Source organism: Peromyscus eremicus, chromosome 5 (genome assembly GCF_949786415.1).
Source record: "Peromyscus eremicus chromosome 5, PerEre_H2_v1, whole genome shotgun sequence".
NCBI classification, from domain to species: domain Eukaryota; kingdom Metazoa; phylum Chordata; class Mammalia; order Rodentia; family Cricetidae; genus Peromyscus; species Peromyscus eremicus.
The window spans coordinates 4,624,265-4,630,997 of record NC_081420.1 but is presented as its reverse complement, the minus strand read 5'-3'; the positions used below and the strand labels follow the sequence as shown (position 1 = coordinate 4,630,997).

The following is a 6,733-nucleotide window of genomic DNA, read 5'->3' as shown; positions in this document are numbered from 1 at the left end:
ACTCCAAGAAGTCAATACAAAACTCATCACAGGTGCCTAACAGAGGCCGGAGAACCTGCCAAACATTGACCTAACACACATAGCTCACATTCAAGGGGGCTACCTGGTAAATACATCCACAAATGCCATGCAAACAGTGAGTTTAGTAACATCGCCGTTTTCTCTTACTTGAATTGTTCTGGGGGGAAATAACTAAAAACATTCAGGCACGAGGTAATTTTAGCAGATTTGGTTTAATTGGTCACAAACAGAAAGTACTTTGTGTCTGCAGTCAAACTACACAGTTTCTAATTCTTGCTGAAGCAGGGAGAGAGGGGTGGCATGAGTTGTTGAAATTGTTTGAACTTCAGATTCTTTATCTGTGAAAGAAGACACAACAACACATGGTGCATGGTGGCTGTAATGCATGCACTCTGGTGGTGCATGGTGGCTGTAATGCATGCACTCTGGTGGTGCATGGTGACAATAATGCATGGTTTGTACGGTGTGGTGGCTGTAATTATTAGAAGTCACATGCAGCGAACTCTCAACATATGGAACACAATCAGTTATCAGGAACTATAATTAGGTTTAATGTTCTTAGATTGTACTTACTGAAAGAGAAGACAGTTACTCTGTGCATAATGCTTTCCTGGACCCTACTGAGGATAAATTTGCTGGACTCTCTTACGTAATACCTAATAGATTCCTCACATTGTTCTCATGCATTTTTGTTGTTACAGCATAAGCCACCAAAAAATTTTGTTTATTACTCTCTTCACTTCGGAGGTGAGGTAAAGTAAAATATTCCTGACCAAAAGTAAATAGGCCAATACGGTCATCAACAATTGCTTCACTTATTACAAGAGCAGTGCCCACTTTCACAACCCTAATTCTTTTATTAAATAAGCATGGATTCCTGGGTCCCTGAGCTAAGGCCTGGAGCATGGCAATGAGAAAAATGCACATATCCCTTCTTCAGGGAGGTGATGCTCCTGCAAATTCCATGGTCATTGAACAACTAGGATGGAAAATGAGCACCCTGATTGAAGACAGGGCAGGTCTGGACAGACACCTCACCAAATAATGGTATTTGGTTAGCAACTATGCACATGAAAATGTGCTTTTCATCTCATGTTTTAGGGAATCAAATATTAAAATGTAATTCTGTGTACACTTGTGAGGACAGCTGTAATCTGGACATGGGCATGCTCACCAAGGACAGCGAGGAACTCTGATTTATGACAGGAAGGCAAAGGGCACCACTGTTTGGAGAAGCAGTGGAGGTTTAAAACTAAATGTACTCTTCTCAAGACTGAAAACAAAATGACCCAAACACTAGACGTAATTGTAACATCACAGCTGCCAATCAAGTTCTCTTGTATTTAGATGAAGATGTTGAACTATGTCCACATAGAATCCCTGCACATGGATGCTCCTAGCAGAGCTATTGACAATGCCAGAACTCAGAAGCAGCCAACATGCCCTTCAGAAAGCAGATGATTAAATAGGCTTTGGTGTATTCAAACAATGGGATATGATTTAGTACAAAAAAGAAACGAGCTAGCAAGCCATCCAAAGATATAGGCAAATCATAACTTCTTATTTCCAAAGAATGAGACTGATTTGTAAAATCACGTGGCATTTGAATTCAAATCTATGACATTATTAGATGGGGAAACCATGGACATAGTCAAATGATCAGTGGCTTTCAGCAGGGATGGGGAGAGTGGAGGGCTGACCAACCAGAGAATGTCACTAGGCCAGAGGGACGCTTCTGTTTAATGGTGTAACAGTACAGATGTCATTACACATTTTCCCAAACCTGTATCTTACACAGCACCAGGAAGGAGCCCCTAATGCAAGTTTTAGACTTTAGATTATATGGCCATATAGGCTTATGATACAGAACTTTTTTTAAGACAGGGTTTTTCTGTATAGCCCTAGCTGTACTGGAACTCACTCTGTAGAACAGGCTGACCTCAAACTCATAGAGTACACTGGCCTCTGCCTCCCAAGTGCTGGGATTAAAGGCGTGCGCCACCACTGCCTAGCATGATATAGGATTATTACCAATGACAGTGTCATTTGTGATGATTGCCTGTGCTGGGCTGGGGTGTATGGGAACTCTCTATACCTCCTGCTCAGTTCTAATGTGGAAACTGCAAGAAACTTGCTGTCTTGAAGAATCAGAAACAGTTTATAGTAGGTGGTCCTGGTTCTGAAATCTGACATATGAGTAGTGAGATTATTTTTTATTTTTCTTTCTTTCTTTCCTTCTGTCTTTCTTTCTTCCTTCCTTCCCCTCTTCATTTATTCTATGTGTCTTTTACATGATGTGTCTTGACCCCATTCATTTCCCTGTCCCTTTGTATCTATCCTCCATCCCTGCAAACCCCCCAAATAAAAGAAACTTTAAGAGAAAAAAAAGGGAAAAAAACTTAAAAATCTCATCATGGAAGCTGCAGTGTGACGCAGTGAGTCATGCCATGAACCTCTCTGTCCATTTATCTTTACTTGCAAGTGTTCATCACAGAATCATTGGTCTGGTTCAAGGCCTCTGGTTTCTACTACCCTGTTGATGCTGGGCACTCACTTGGGTTCCTCCTGGATATCCTGTTGTTGCCCTGTGTTGTGGAGATCCTGCAGCTTTGGGTCTGTAGGTCAGGTCCCTTCATGTGCTCCAGAAGATCATAGATGGGGTGGATGATAGGGCCAGCCAAGTCATATCCTTGGGTCTGGGCCTGGGCAGCTGCAGGGTTGGTACGCCAGATGTGAAATGGGGACTGCTCTCCCATGCTTACAATTTTGGGGCTGGCTTGCCCATACATGCCCTAACAGGGATTGCTCTCGAGTTGGTGAGATTATTAATTAAACTACACGTCATAACTCTGAGAAATCAGAAGAACAATACAGGATTGATAAGGACAATCAGTAGGACCTACTGAAAGCTGTTCCCACACCTGATGATCAGATTTGTGTGAAGTGGCCTCAGATTTGGAAAAAATAAAACACAGGAAGGGAGCAAATCCTACCCTGGTGATAGAACCTCAGAGGAGCCATGCTAAAGGTTTCCTATAAAAAGCCAGGATTCTGTGAGCAGCCTTTCATGTGCTCTGACATCTGCTGTTAATTTGAAGGCAGGTAGGATAACTGGAAATACCTCTGTGTTTTGGGAAGAACTCTTGGTGTCTCTTAAACATCGATCCACTACTTCCAGCATTTAGTTACATGAGTGTTAGACAATGCCTAGATTCAATCATTTTAAACCAAAGGAAGATCAAAAACAAGGTCTTGCTTAAGCAAGGAAAGGGGAGCTTGCCCTTCAAGGAAAGGCTGAGGGAGAAGTAAAAGGGAAAGTGTGTTAAGCAAGGGGTAGAAATATTCAGTAGGTGTGACTGCCAATGTACTGCCAGTGGCAGAGAACACACAGCAAGGAAGAGGACTAAACCAGCCGCCTGTGAGCATCTCAGCTCACAGCACAGGCAGAGATATCAGACACAAGTGGATCTAGATTCCAGTCTATTAGTGAGGAGCTGGAAGACTTCTGGAAGTTTCTGGGCCTCTCAACATTCAATCTTCTCATCTATAAAGTGGGAGTGGTTCCCTGACATTGTGTGTTATAGTACTGTCTCAATAGCCAATACATAACAGCCACTTGATAAATACAAGTTTTATTTTATTTTGAATGGGACCACTAGTTTTACCAGCTTAACCATCATTTTGATTTTTACTGAAAAAATGTTTCATACAATATATTTTAATCATGTTTTCTCCTCCCCCAATTTCTCCCAGATTGTCCCACCTCCCTACCCCCCCCCAAATTAATGTTCTCTCTCCTTCTCTCAAACAGGAAAAAAAACTAAAACAAAAAAATAAACACACACACACACACACACACACACACACACACACACACACACAATCCCCAAACCACAAAACAAAAGTCAAAACAAATAAGCAAAAGACCAATGTGACAAAAAAATAAAATAACATTGAGTTGGCTTTGTGTTGATCAACTAATCCAGGGCCTGGGGCCTGCTCTGAGGTATGACTAATATATCCAGTGACACTAAATTGGAGAAAACTGATTTTCCCTTTCCCAGCAGGCTCCAATTGCAGATAGCTTCTTGGTTAGAGGTAGGACCCTGTGTCCACTTCCTCTTTTCAGCACTGGGACCACATCTGCCTTGGACCTGTGCAGGCCCTGTTCATGCTGCCACAGTCTCTGTGAGTTCCTATGCGTGGCAGTCTTATGTTGTCTTGAAGACACTGTTTCCATGGAGTCATCCATCACCTCTGGCTCTTAGAACCTTTCTTCCTCTTCCTCTTCCCCATAGATCCGAGCCCTTGACAAAGACATCCCATTTAGGACCGAGTGCCCCAATATTCTCACTCCGTACATTGTCAAGTTGTTGATCTCTGTGTTAAATCCCATCAGTTGCAGAGGCAGCCTCTCTGATGATGGCCGAGTGAGACACTGATCTATGGGTATGGCAGTTACCATTTGGAGTCATTTCACTGCTATGTTCCCTTAGCAGTACACTATTAGGTTTTCCCCTCTGCACAAATGTTTCTTTACACAGAAAACCTGCTTAGCCTTTTGCCTGTTGGATTGCAACAGATTTAATATAACACTAGAAGGAGATCAGAATTGCTTGGTGTGGTGCCAAGTAGCTGACAAAGCAAAGACAATCTTCAGTGGTTTCTCATCCAGTCAATGCCCCTCAACCTGTGGCATCCCACTTAGACCTCAGGTGTCCCACAGAACCTGTGATCCTAAGCTGCGCCCATGCCTTCATCCCTGGTACATTGTCCCTGTGCAGCAGGGTGGACAGCTGTGCTTTGGGAAGTCAGAAGAGCAGGCCTGCACATCCCCCTGTCCACCTGGTTGCATCAGTCCATCTGAGCCGTCTTCAGTCACCTCACAGAACACAAGAGCTGCAGCAAAGCACCACTCTGCTGACCTGGGGATATCTGCTGCACATGGAGGACCCGACACAGCCTCTTCAATTAGTCTCTGTCCGACCTCAGCCAAGACCCTGAAGCAATTTGAATCTTCACACCTCCTCTCTAAAAACACAACAGAAGATATTATTAACTTGGTCAGTATCCTAAGTGTCTAAGCAGGAATCAAGCGGCCCATTTGAGCTAGATCAAAAAGAATTAGCCATAAGGTGACAAGTAGAGGGACCCAGCAAGGACTGGCATCGTCTCTGGACTCACATGGAGGAGGAACAGCCACCAGAACTCTGAAAGGGCTTATTCTGCAAAGAATACACAGGACTGACCCCATCAATTGTCTGCTTTCCCCCTTAGTCTGATTTCTTATTGATTCTAAATTAATGGGAACCCTGGAGTAGGGGCTTATTGACAGTTCACACAGGTGAGCAGAGATGGAGACAGGACCTTGAAAGAGAGGTGGGAGGTAGTATGGAAGATGCAGGATAAATGTACCAAAAGAAGTAAGTATTGGCCTGTAAATCAGTTGTTAAATGCCTGTCAGTGCCTGGCGCATAGGAAAAAAACAGTAATTGACTTCCATTCCCCAGCTCTCAGAGAGACCTTCAACCCCAGTGCCTCTGTCCTGCACTAAGTAGAAACTTTCACTCACGAGCATGAGTACACAAACACACACATATCCACACACATATACACACAAATACACATATATGCATACATACACATACATACACACAAACACACATGCTCTTGCACACATACATACATGCACACACAAAGTACAGCTTTCTACTTGTGTCTTTTCCATTTTAGGTTTGACTTAAGTGTTTATTTGCTCTGCCTTCTTTATCCTAAGGAATGCTGGTCCTTCACAAACTTGCCCCGGTTTACATTAGTATTTAATTTCAAATTGTTTTGTTTGCTTTAAAGAATATATGTGTTAGCATCCAATTGTAATGGTTACTACAAAGGGTTGAATGTCTTTACATAATATGAAGGGGAGATCCAGTAGCTAGCAGGAGACTTGCATTTGGTACAGAATGAAGCAGATTTCCAGATAGCTTCTAGAACTCTGTCTTTGGAAGAGGGTATTTCCTAATTTACAAACACATGGGTTTTTCTTGGCAACATAAACTTCAGCTTTCTGGTCAGCCAGTTTCATTCAATTATTCTTAAAGGCAACCAATAAAAGGTGCCAGTCATTCTGCTTAACTGTGTGGCTAACCATTTATTATTAATCAGAGCACATCTTTCTGGAATAGTAAATGGGGTCTCAAAGATCTGAACTCAATAAGCCCTAAATGCAATCACCGCCATGCCTGGTCTCACGTGGTAAGTGAAATGATCGATGAGAGACAGGGGAGAGGCTCTCCCCCATTCTCTGCTCCCACTTCCCCATGATTTAACACAGCTGAAGATGATAAATGGAAATATTTTAGTGTAGGAAACAAAAAAGCAAATAAATTTTTGTTTTCATTTTTAAGTTAATACATTTTTATTTAGGAAATGTCATACTTGCAATTCTTCCCATTCTTTCACTGCCCATAAAGGTCATTATATTTCCCACCAAGCTGAAGTTCACAGTTTGTCTTCAAGACATCCCTTTGTGAAACAATGGAGTAATCCAGTTGTCCCACCAACCCACACTGTAACTTCTTTATCTCCATGGCAATTACATATTGATGACAACTCAGGTCTCCATCTGAGATCTTTGGCAATTTCTTGAAGCCATTTTTTTTTTAGGATCCTAAGAAGCAAATTATGCACAGTGATAGTTTGGTAAATGCGCCAA

General features: G+C 42.4%; 1 long non-coding RNA gene across 1 annotated transcript; it reads right to left on the bottom strand.

Annotated features, from left to right (window-relative positions):
- Positions 1-214: 214 nt before the first annotated feature.
- LOC131910265 (uncharacterized) lies at positions 215-5,054 on the bottom strand. Its single transcript, XR_009379083.1, has 2 exons — positions 4,947-5,054; positions 215-359 (listed from the first exon to the last, which is right to left on the bottom strand). It is a non-coding gene; the product is annotated as an uncharacterized LOC131910265 (long non-coding RNA).
- Positions 5,055-6,733: the final 1,679 nt, after the last annotated feature.